This window comes from Lontra canadensis, unplaced genomic scaffold (assembly GCF_010015895.1).
Source record: "Lontra canadensis isolate GAN:19392208 unplaced genomic scaffold, GSC_riverotter_1.0 scaffold30, whole genome shotgun sequence".
Lineage (NCBI taxonomy): Eukaryota > Metazoa > Chordata > Mammalia > Carnivora > Mustelidae > Lontra > Lontra canadensis.
In genome coordinates this window covers 12,077,469-12,090,821 of record NW_022631024.1, presented here as the reverse complement: position 1 = coordinate 12,090,821, position 13,353 = coordinate 12,077,469, and the positions used below count along the sequence as shown (strand labels likewise).

General features: G+C 37.7%; 1 protein-coding gene across 2 annotated transcripts in view; it reads right to left on the bottom strand.

Moving 5' to 3' along the window:
• Positions 1 to 13,353, bottom strand: part of PBX3 (PBX homeobox 3) — a 212,747-nt gene that overhangs the window by 18,278 nt on the left and 181,116 nt on the right. The gene's annotated exons all lie outside the window — the stretch shown is intronic.

Sequence of the window (13,353 nt, the reverse complement as noted above, 5' to 3'; positions counted from 1 at the left end):
TTATATCTATATAATAACCATACTATATATATGATATATATTTAAAGCTATACATTTCCTTTTAAGCATGGGTTTAGCCTCATCCCACTAATTTTGATAAGTGTATTTTCATGATCATTCAGATAAAATAGGGGGGCTAAGGGGGTAGGAGAGAGTAAATGAAACAAGATGGGATTGGGAGGGAGACAAACCATAAGTGACTCTTAATCTCACAAAACAAACTGAGGGTTGTTGGGGAGAGGGGGGTTGGGAGGGGGGGTGGGTTTATGGACGTTGGGGAGGGTGTGTGCTATGGTGAGTGCTGTGAAGTGTGTAAACCTGGCGATTCACAGACCTGTACCCCTGGGGATAAAAATATATTATATGTTTATAAAAAATAAAATTTAAAAAATTTAAAAAAAAATTGCCATTTTCATTGTGGTCTCATTAGCCCATGAGAATATTAAGAAATATATTGTTTTATTTTCAGACGGGAATTTCTAGTCATCTCCTGTTATTGAGTTGTAGTTTAATTCCATTGTGCTCAGAAAACATATTCTGTATTAAATTTAAAAATTTGTTGGGAGGTACTTTATGGCCCAGACTGCAGTTAACTTTCAAAAATGTTCTGCAAGTACTTAAGAAGAACATGCATTTTGTAGTTGTTGAGTATACTGTTCCATATTGATCCATTAGGTTGTTTGCTAATCATGGTATTCAGATTTTCTGTATCTGTGCCACTCAAAGTGAGGTTTTGTAACCATCGCATCAGAATCACTTGCGAGCTGCAAATCACCAGGCCCCATCACAGACCCTTAGAATGAGAACTTCCAGGAACAGGACCTCAGAATCTAAACTCTCCTGATCATTCCTCTTATGTGTACTAAAGTTTGGGAAGCACCATTCTATGTCATTAGAAGATTACATGTGTGTGTGTATGGTGGGGCGGGGGGTGTTCAGTGCGCAAAAATCTACAGTGATTGTGGATTTATCTGTTTTTCTTGAAATTTTATAAGTTTTTGCTTTGTGTTTCTTGAGCTTCTGCTCAAATTGGTATATACAAAGACAGAGCTGCTGCTGTGTCATTATTATTTAGAACCTCTCTTCACCTCTAGTAAAACTTTTTGCCTTGATGTGTTCTTTATTTGATATTAACAAAGAAACACCAATCTTCTTTTGGTTATTGTTTACATGTTATATTTTTTCCCATACTGTTATTTGCATTCTATGTCCTTATGTTTTTGATGTGTCTCATAAAGAACCCATAATTACGTTTCATTTTTATGTCTTACCTGACAATATTTGCCTATTAGAGTACTCAATTCATTTATACTTAATGGAAGTACTGGCATATTTGGGTATAAACCTACCACCTTACTAAGTGGTTCCTATTTGTCACTTATAATGCTTCTCTCTCCCCCTTTCTTGCCTTCTTTTAGATAGCCTATTTTTAAAAAATTATTCTTTCTTTTTAAACAATTAAAAAAATGTTCCTTCTTTATTAGTGTGGAAGTTATATATTCTTTTAGTATTCTTTATGTGACTACCCTAGAGATTACACATTCACGACTATCAAGGTCTAACTGGTACTTTTATATTAACTGGTACTTTCATTACCTTTTGCAGAAAATGCAGGAATATTAGAACACTTACCTTTCCCTCATAACTTATGAGGCATTATTGTTGTATATTTTAATTCTATATGTATTATAAACCAATAGGACACTATCATTATTATTTTAAACAATTGATATTAATTTATATTCACACATACTTACCCTTTTCTTTCCACCATTCCTGCATCTCCCACTCTCTACTTTGGTATCTTTTTTATTTCTGCATGAAGAGTATTTTTCATGCTTCTTTTTGTGAGAAAATGGTACAAATTCTCTATCCTCTCAACTTTTTACTTTATTTCAACCCCATTATCAAAGGATGCTTCTAGCAGATACAGAATTCTAGGTTGACATTTAATTTAGTTCATCTCTTAAAGATATCATTCCACTGTACTATGGTTTTATTCTCTTAAGAAATCAGTTGTTAGTCTAATTGCTGGTTCTTTGAAGGCAATTGTATTTTCCCCTTTGGCTGCTTTTGTTTCAGCTGTTTTCAGTGTGAATTTCTATACACTCATTCTGTTTGGGGACTGTAGTTTTTCATGAATCTACTAGGCTTGGAGTCTTCTAACAGTTTTGGAAAGTTATCAGACTTCACATTTTAAATACTGTTTCTGACCCACTCTTATATTTGCCTCTGATGCTCCAATTACATTTATGTTAGACTTCTTACTGTATCCTTAATGTCCCCGTTTTTCTGATTTCCTATTCTACTGTCTCTCCATTCTTTAGTATGGTTATTTTCTTGTGATCCATCTTCCTGTTCACTAACTTTCCCAACTATGTCGAATCTGCTTTTAAAGCCATATACTTAATTCTTAATTCTGATTACTATATTTTTGGCTCTAAAATTTCCATTTGAACTTTTTTATGGTTTCCAACCCTCTGATAAAATTTTCCATTTTGTCTTTATTTCCTTTGATATATTAAGCCCTTCTTTTATAGTCCATATATAGGATCCTTTTATTTTCTAGATTTCTATGGGTCTGTTTCTATTGTCTATTGTTTCTGTTGGTTTTAGTACATGTTGCCATGTCTTCTTGTATGTCTGTTTTTCTTTGCTTTGTGCCCAGTGTTGTGTTTGCTTTGTTTATAGAAACAGCTTGAAGCCTAGAATGCTGCTATCTTTTTCTACAAAAAAATAATTATATTTGCTTTGTCCAGGCACCTACAAGTACTTGTAATCCAATTTCAAAGACTGAAGTATTTGAAGCAGAATCTATGTACTTCAGTGCACCCTTGCTAGGAAGCAGCCCTAGCAGTCTAAAGCCTCACTCAAGGGAAATAAGGTAGCCTTCCCTGGTAGGTCCTAGACACCCGGACACTGATTCCCTACAAGTTTCCAAAAGTACTGCTTAACATCTCAGCCTCATAGTCACTCTCTCAGCATTGACCAATGACTCAAGGAAAAGTTATTTCCCCTGGCCTTATTTTCTTCTTATCTACAAATTCCCAGGACAACATTATCCATTCCCAGGGCCTCAGCTATGTACTTACGCGGGTGATTCCCAAGCTACATATTTAACCTTGACCTTTCTCATAGGTTATACTTCCAAACTGAACATTTCCACAACTGAGGTGCTGACGGCAATGCAAACCTGGCATAACTACCACAAACCTTTAATTTCCCCTCTGTCAAGCATTTCCTCATGTGTTTCCTTTATCAGATAATAGTATCACCATTTTCAATTATGTAGGCTAAAAACCTCAGCCATCTTCTAATATTCTTTCCTCCTCACATTCACAGCCAATTGCTTCCCCAATTTCCAAAATATAAGTTTTGCCTCCAAAATGCTTTTCAAATCCATCCCTGTTTCTACTTTCAGTGGCCTTATTTCAATCTTCAACATCTCTTTCCCAGATTATTCCAATAATCTCTTATGTAGTCGCTCTCATTCTAGTGGTTTCCCCTTCAAATTGATCTTATACATTGGTGCTAGACTTCTCTCTCCTAAGTCTGATCATACCACCCAATCCAGAAACCCTTACCTTCCTTATTTTCCTTCATAGCACTTATTAGTATGATATAATACATAATTATGTTAGTATTTATAATTATACCTAATATTTTATGAATATGTACCTCAATTAAGGTATATATTATTCTTCTCTCCTCACTAGACTATAATAAGCTCCACAAGACAGAATCTTTGTTGTAGTCACTGTTAAAAATAGCACAATGACCAAAAATCACTAGTTGAATGAATATTGTTGAATAAATTAATTAACATAAAACAGACATCTAAATTGCTCAACCTCATAAATGCAGGCATAACTGCAGACATCTAAACATCTACACAACATAATTCCAGACCTTCTCCAATCAAGATGCTAGACCCTGTGACAGGCATTAAGAATATAATGCTGAATAAGACTGCAGTCCTGATCAACATGGAATTCACCATCTATCAGGGGAACAGCATTAAACAATTAATTATTTAGGGCTCGCTTTAGCAGTACATATACTAAAATGGAACAATTCATTATTCCAGGCACCTGGCTGGTTTAGTCAGTGGAATATGTGACTCTTGATCTCAGGGTCATGAGTTTGAGCCCCACATAGGGTGTAGAGTTCACTTTATTTATTTATTTATTTTTAAGATTTTACTTAATTATTTGAGAGAGACGGAGAGCACAAACAGGGGGAGGGGTAGAGGGAGAGGGACAAATAGACTCCCCACTGAGCATAGAGCCCATTGCAGGCAGGGCTCAATCCCTGGACCCCAAGAATCATGACCTGAGCCCGAAGTCAGATGCTTACCCAACTGAACCACCTAAGTGTCCCTAGAGTTTCCTTTAAAAAACAAAACAAAACAATTCATTATTTACTTATAATTGTGGTAAGTGCTATCAAGAAGAAGCATAAGAAACTATGAGAATACATAATGGAGGATATGAACTGGGAGTACAAGGAAAGCTTTCTTGAAGAACTGACAGTTGAAGTGAAAGTCATAATTAATAAAATGTTTATACATTTTTATTGGGGGGTGGGCAGGGTTAGACCATTCCAGGCAGGAGAAATAGCATAAACAGCATAATAATTATTATTATATCTTCTCCTTACTCTGTGATAAGCACTCTGCTAGGTACTTTATATATATTATCTCACTGAAACTCCTGTAACTTGGTGGAGTATATTTGTTTTTAATCCAAATTATATCTATGAGGAAATGAGGCACAGTGAGGTTGAATGACTTCCCCAGAGGTCACACAACTAATAAGCTGGGAACCTTCCTAATCCTCTCAGTAGAAAGTAAACCCATCCTTCTACCACAGTCCAAAATGGCACCCAAATGAACTTGTGTACTCACCCAGGTAACTTCTGTGTCCTCTCAGTAACACATTTGTCTGTCTCCCCCAAGAAATCTGACATTTCTCAGGGAGAAGAACCCTAACTAATTCACCTTTGTTTGCCACAGTGCCAAACACAGTGCTTACAGTAGGCCTGTTGAATGCATCAGGATCTGTTGAATGCATTAGGAAAATAGCCCCAAAACCCACACAAATAATTTTGGCTGCATCAAATTAATTTATTTACATTGTTTGTAGCTTCTACTCTCAAAATCCATATTCACTTTAGAAAAGTAATATGCTTTCTGCATGGCTGACAGAAAAGTCAGGAGAGAAGAGAAGCCAAAACACAAGGACAAAGGAAGCCCAAGAGAATCTCTGGAGAATGCCAGATCTCCTGGGTAGGAATATCAGAGTGAGTGAATGAGAAGCCGGCAGGCTTGAACTTGGAGCCTGTTCTAACTGGTGGCTTTGTTCTTCGGGCTACGCTGTGTATCTTCTGTTCACTCCTCTCTACCTACTCTCTACACTGCTCTGGGCCCCAAGATACTTCCAGCCAAAGGAAGTCACTGGTGGGAGATAAGGAAAAGCAAGGAAAGTAACATCAGAGTAACCATTACCCTGACTCCCTCAGCATAAAACTGCCTTTACTTAAGGTTTCAATTACTATCCTTCCAAATATAGCCTCTGCTATATTGGATGGTTGGGTGCTGGTAGTCCTTCATCTCTTCAGGGCAAGGGGTAGTAACAGAACCGAGCACTACTAGCATTGCCCTTTGTGGTTTCCCTACACTCTGCCCACACTTCTGTTAATAGTCACTTTATTAAACTCTCCTCGAATTACTCTAATTTGAGTGTGCCATCTGTTTTCTTCTGGGACCCTGACTGATATATTGGCCTACTGGTCTGACATGCCTCAGAGAAGCAAGGCAACGGAAAGGTGAGATGCGATGATGAGGGACAGGTATGAGGAGAGACTGCTGGGAATACTCAAAGGGAAGAAACAGGCAAAAGAAGGTGAAGGGGACAAAAACTGGAGGGACCATGGTTCTGATCATGGCTTCTTCTAGGTACAGGAAAACTCAAAAACCACTACATCGAAGCTGGAAACAGTGTCTCAACCCTTACTTTGGGCATTCTAATCAAACTAGTATTAGGAGATTTTCTCCAAAAATGTCGATTTAAAATAAATAAAAATACCCAACACCACTGGAGCCAACTCGAGGTACCCTGCTAATCATGGCACTGACTGTTTGTAGAGAAGACGGAAACAGCAAATCAGAGACTTCTGTTTTCTTTAAATCCTGCGGATATATGCCTTATCTGTACCGAGTGTTACAGCAGTCTCAAAGCTCCCATCTCTCTACAAGCTGCTCCTTTGTTCTTTGCACACTGTTTAATGACGTCTCTCTCCACTAGGACACACAAGCAGAGCCTTTATAGAACACAGGATCTATAGCCTTCTTTTAAGACAAGTGAAAGAGCCACTTTAACAGAATAGGTGCCACTTTCCTTCACCTTGTCTCCAGCTCACCAACTGCGTCCTTACAGGAGAAATCCACTCCTGCCTTCTGCCTACTGCCAGAGCAACTGAACAGGCCTTTATGGATAGCTGGAAAAGATACTGTAATTTGATAGCCATCCTTTTTTTTCCTGTTCTAATTATTATTTTAACGGGCTTCTTCTTATTTTAATAGATTTTTTTAATAAGGAAATCTTACTTACAAATTTTAATTAGCTTACTGAATATTCACTGCTTTGGAATAAGTAGTTTAATGAGGAAGGAGACCTCAGGCTACTAACTAGCCTGGAGTGTCTAAAGCAGCTTAGGGGGAAATGATGCAGCCCTAGTGACAGAAGCCCAGGCCTGGGCTGCACAAACAGGACTTGGCAGCTGGGGCCCCAGGGATAGAGGAATCACACTGCCTCTTGCAGGGGAAAAAAAAAAAAAAGTAAAAATCCAGTTTCTTGCTTTTTATCAAGAACCTCTGTGTAGGAAGAAGCCCCAGCGCTCCCACTCGTAAAGACTTGTGACTCTTTGTCAAATCACTTAACCTCTCTGAACATCAGTCTCCTCATCTGTAAGGGTTAGATAATAATTTTTTCCAGGCTAGACTGTTATAAAAGTGGGTCTTGTGCACCGCTTTAAAAGCTCTAAAATACGTTAGTTGAATGAATGAATGAATGAATCTTAATGTTGCCAATTAACCTCTCTACTATTTCAGGTTCTCATCTGTTAAAAAAAAAAGAAAATCAATCCTTTCTTTACAGTACATTTCAATTACAGTAGCAATGAAGAATAAGTGAACATTTTTCATTCTAAAAACACCTAGCAGAGAAAGTAGGGCCAGAGTTCTTTAAACTCAAAATTGGAATCAGGAGAACAATGGAGTTTTTTGTGACTTGCTGATGTGAATCATCGATGCAAGTTAGCTCTATTTCAAAAAGTAAAGGCATATTAATATCTGCTTCACTAATTAAGAATATGTGACAATTTAAGTATGATTCTCAATGCTTATGAAATTGAAATAATTTTTTTGTGAATTTTCAGGGTGTTATGTAAAAAAAGGAAAACTCCACCTTATTCAACCAAACCACGTCTTAAGAAACCAGAGACCTCAAATTCTGAGTTCAACCTTGATGAATTTACATTTATAATATATTACCACAAATTAATGTAAGACTAACATAAACTAAATTTTTCACTTACCAGCACCTATTTATATAATATGTAGTGAACTTAAAAAAAAACTATAATATATATTAACTTCACATGTAAAACCAAACTCCTGATCTCCCCTCCCCCTGAAAGCCCTGCTCCTCCCAAATCCTTCCCCATCACACTTAATGAAAACTGCATCTTTCTGCTCCTCAAGCCAAAAATGTTCAAGTCCTTCTTGACATTCTTTCTCTTCCATCCTATGTTTCAACTATCAGTAAACCCTCTTGGCTGTACCTTCACAATTATCTGCAATCCAGCCTCTCATCACCTCTACTACAAAATTCTTGGCCCAAGCCACCCTCATCTTCTGCCTGGATTATTGCAAAGACACCCTAACTGGTGGCTGCTTCTTCTTGCCTCCCTCGCTCTGTTGTCCATACAACCAACGTGGTGATCCTCCTGAACCTTAAGTCAGATCACACCACTCCCCAGAAGAAAAGTCTGCCATTACTATGGCATCCAAGGCCCCTTCACTGTTTGGCTCTCACCATCTCTCTGACCTCATCTCCTACTACTTCTCCCACTTGCTCAGGCAACTTTCACCTCAGGCCCTTTGCACTTACTGTTCTCTCTGCCTGGAATGTTCTTCACACAGCTCGTTCATTCTCTCCTTCAATCTTTACCAAAAGATATTTTCTCAGGAGGGGCTTTCTTTACCACTCTATTAAAAATTAATTGTACATGTCACTTTCTGTTCTCCTTCCCTCTTTTGTTTTTCTCCATAACACCTATCACTTTATTCTAATTTATCTTCTCATTTACTCATTTTATCTGTTTGTACTCTCCCAGGAAAATGTAAGCTCCATGAGGCCAGGCTTGTCGTTGTTGTGTAAGTAGTAAACTTTTTAGTCAAGTGAAATATATATATATATATATGCCAAAAAAGGGCACACATCATAAGTAAAGAGCTTGATGAATTTTCCAAAAAGTGAAGACACCCATGAAACCATAACTAAGATCAAGAAACATCAGGGGTGCCTGGGTGGCTCAGTTGGTTAAGCATTTGGCTCTTGGTTTCAGCTCAGGTAGTGATTTAAGGAATCAAGCCCCACAAGTTTCTTTCTCCCTCTCCCTCTATTCACCTCCCACCTCATATGCACGTATATGTACATTCTGTCCTGCTCTAAAATAAATAAAGCTTAAGGGAAAAAAAGGGGGCGCCCGGGTGGCCCAGTCATTAAGCAGCTGCCTTTGGCCCAGGGTCTGGGATTGAGCCCCACGTCAGGCTCCCTGCTCAGCAGGAAGTCTGCTTCTCCCTCTCCCGCTCCCCCTGTTGTGTTCCTTCTCTCGCTGTGTCTCTCTCTGTTAAATAAATAAGATCTTTAAAAAATTTTTTTAATTAAAAAAAAAAAAAAGAAAGAAACATCCTCTTTCCAATCACTATTCTCTCAAGGGTAACCACTTTTATTCTGACTTTTAAAACTAAGATTAATATTGCCTGTTTTTGAGGGTTTTTTTTAGTAGTCTCCAGGGGTGTGTGGTGGCTCAGTCATGATCCCAGGGCCCTGGGATCAAGCCTGGAGTAGAGTGGGGCTCCCTGCTCAGCAGGGAGTCTCTTTCTCCCTCTCTCTCCCCTGCTTGTGCTCTCTTGCTCTTTTTTCTCTCTCTCAGATAAATTTAAAAATAAACAAACAAAGTAGGCTTCAAGACCCACTTGGGGCTTGAACTCATGACCCTGAGATCAAGAGTCTCATCCTCTGCGTTTTGCATTTTTCACTCATTTTTCTAAGATTTTTCTAAGATTCATTCAAATTGGGTCTATGTAGTTGTAGATCATCCTTTTTCATGGCTATACAGTAACCTGTAATGCGATTATACCACAATGGATTTATCCATTTCCCCAGTCAATGGACAACTGTCTTATTTTAAGTTTTTTGCCAGCAAACAATGTTATAATAAATACTTTTACACATGTCTCCTGATACACATACACAAGAAGTTTTCTAGGGCAATTTCACTTAGAGGTAAAATTGTAGATTGAATGGTATAGATATATTCAAATTTATAAGATAATGCCAAAAGTTTTCCGAGAGGCTATACCCACTTACATTCCTAACAAGAATATTTAAGAGTTCCTGTTACTGTATATTCTTGCCAACAATGTGTGGACTCAGTATGGTCAAATTTAGGATTTTCTGCCACAACCTGGGAAATGTAAAATGTGATTTCATTGCAGTCTTTAAATCATATTTTCCTGATTATTAATAAGAAGGATCTTCTCATATAATTGAATATTTCTATTTCTTCTGTGAAGTCCTTATTTGCATTTTCCATTTTTCAAATACATTCTTTTTTTCTTGTTAATTTATAGGAATTCCTTCTGTATTTCAGATTTTAATTTTGCTTATACACTTACAAATCCCTTCTTGCAGTCTATGGCTGTCTTCACATTTTAAAAAAGGTTTTATTGGAAATAATTTCAAACTTGCAAAAAAAAGTTGCAAAAATAAAAATAGTACAAAGAACATCTGTGTATGCCTTTTACTCATATTCACCTGTTATTAAACATTCTGCTCCATTTCTTTTATCATCTGTGTGTATTCATGCATGTACACTCTCCCTCTGTGTTTATACATGTTTGTGAGTATGTGTTTATATACATACATGCACACATATATAAACACACATATACACACTTTTTTTTCTGAACCATATGCAAATCAATTTTATACATCATGGCCCTTTACCCTTATATAAGTCAGTGTGTATTCCTTAAGATCAGAGATATTCTCTTTATATAACTATAGTACAATTACAAATAAATGACTTCAATAAATTTAACCCAATATCCTTTACGGTATATTTTCCCCTTTGGTACAAAATCTAGTCTACGGTTAGGCAGTGCATTTACCTGTCATGTCTCTATCCTCCTTTAGTGTGAAACATTTCCATGGCCTTTCTCTGACATTTTTAAAGAATGCTGCTCCCATCCTCCTTTTTTTCCTAACAGAAAACTCCTCATTTTGTTTGTCTGATGTTCTTTAGTGATTAGATTCAGGTTACATTCTTGCATGAAGCGCTACACAAAATGTCTACCCATCCCTCTTTGGTGATGTTGCTTCTAATCACTTGATCAGGGTTTGTTCCATTTCTGCACTCTATAATTGCTTTTTTTTTTTAAACCCTTACAACTAACAAAGGGCCTATCGAGAGACACCTTAAGACTATTTTTTCCATCAAAATTTCCCCCTAAGGGCACCTGAGTGGCTCAATGGGTTAAAGTCTCTGCCTTCGGCTCGAGGCATGATCCCAGAGTCCTGGGATCGAGCCCCAATTCGGGCTCTCTGCTCAGCAGGAAGCCTGCTTCCCCCTCTCTCTTTGCCTGCCTCTCTGCCTACTTGCGATCTCTGTCTGTCAAATAAATAAAATCTTTGAGAGGAGGGGATGGGAGGTTGGGGGAGCCTGGTGGTGGGTATTATGGAGGGCACGTATTGCGTGGAGCACTAGGTGTCATGCATAAACAATGAATTCTGGGACACTGAAAAGAAATTAAAAAAAAATTTTTTTTAAATAAATAAATAAAATCTTAAAAAAAAAAAATTCCCCCAAAGGGGCACCTGGGTGGCTCAGTTGTTACGTGTCTGCCTTCGGCTCAGGTCATGATCCCAGGGTTCTGGGATCAAGCCCCATGTTGGGCTCCCTGCTCAGCAGGAAAAGCCTGCTTCTCTTTCTCCCACTCCCCCTGCTTATGTTCCCTTTTTCACTGTCTCGCTCTCTGTGTTTAAAAAAAAAAAAAAAAGTTTCCCTCTAGATTTAATATCTACTGATGATTCCTGCCTGATCCAATCTTTACCAAAATGGTTGTATAATGTTGTTTCAGTCTTTATTAAGTACTTTTATAAACATTTTACCACTAAATTTATCAATCTTTTCCTTTGTTGCTTATACTTTTTATGTTCTTTTTAATAATTTTTTTCTTACCCTCAAAGTACTAAAGATATTTCCTTACATTTTCTTCTGAAGGTTCCTTACTTATTCTTAATAATTATTTTAAGCAGTATTTTAAGCAATAACAAATAAATCAGTTTCATATGCCCTAAATCTGGCAAAAATTGTGTTGCAACAATTGCCTGTTATCAGTGGATTTCCATTTTTTTAAGTTAGTTTTGTATATGAATGATTTCTGGATTCTAAATTTAATTGTATTTTAGTATGATGTATATTTTAAACAATGCTTTTTCTCTTTAGAAAGTAGTTAACCTGTCAGATCTGGAACATTCTCTGCTTTCACTTCTAAACAACTTAAACAACAGGGCACTAATTTATAAGGCTAGCAGCTGATGTCTAATACTTAAAATGATAACATCATTGTTCCCTCTTCAGAGATGTGTAGGAGGGGAACTGTTGAGGGGAAATTAACTCCTTTAGTCAGGAAAAGGGTAAAAAGGGGAGGAAATTGTCACAATTTAATGCTTAAACAGATCCCTGAAATTCTGCATTTGAAAGGCTGAACTGAGGGGGGGAAAAAATGGTCAGCAAGTTTGCTTTGTAGACACACTAATCTAAGTCTATTATTTCCATGTCTCAAGCAATTACCAAAAAAAATTTTTAAACCTAACAAAGCTGTTTTTCTATCAGAAAGTAAGTGAAATGAATATAGTAATGTGCTTAAAAAAATAAGTAATGTGTTCTTAGTCTGTTTTAGAAGTAGAGCAAAACCTCCCTGGTTCAGAGCAGTCAGAAGGAAACTTTTCTGCCACTTATTACACAGCATGTGTCAGGCAAGTCCTACATTACACACAAAATGCTAGTACTACACTAATGAAAAGCCAGGATTGTATCGCTTTCAAAAAATGTCTATAATCTGTGTTATTCTCCAATGGTAACTATGTTATAGAAGTAAGAAAAGAAGCAAAGGCATGAAAACACTTTGACTGAAATTGGACCTGCAAACATTTGAATTCTAAAGTCAGAGAGCTGCTGGGAGAGCCGGGAAATGGGGCTTGGCGTCATCAGTTGGCATTTAGCACAAGCCCAATCCTCTCACCAGTGTTCAGGGAAAATGTGCACACCAGAAAAACACGCACTTAATTCCAGCTTCCCGACATGACCCAGCATTACACTGTTCCATCACAGCTCAAGTGGTGGTGAGTACTACATCACCCAGATAGGAATGTTCCATATGCATCTTCACAAGTTGGTAACTCAAATCAACTATATTCCATTTCAAACTGAGCAAGAGGAATCAAGATAAGCCTCTATTTTGTAAGAGAATGACACTAACTCTTAAACGATAGCTTAATTATAAACCGAAGATGGTTCTAGAGGTCCTATGGGAAGTAATGCCAAAACAGAAGCTGGAAATCATCTCAAACCCAGACTCTAATTCCTTAAAGAACAATGACTTAAAATACTGATATAAAACTTCCAGTGGGATCTGAAGGGGATCTTTACTATCTTGGACTTCAGAACTTCAGAAGCACAACAGGAGTATTTATTTAGAAACTACTTTAAAATGTGTGTGTCTGGGGCGCCTTGGTGGCTCAGTGGGTTAAAGCCTCTGTCTTTGGCTCAGGTCATGATCCCAGGGTCTGGGGATCAAGCCCCAGAGCCCGCGCTTCCCTTCCTCTCTCTCTGCCTGCCTCTCTGCCTACTTGTGATCTCTGTCAAATAAATAAATACAATCTTAAAAAAAAAAAATGTGTGTGTCCCATGACCAATAGGGAGCATTGAAATTTCCGCCAAGGGTCAGCTTTTCCTTAAGTTCCACTGCAACAGCTGGCTGGTAATCACCACATCTGCGTG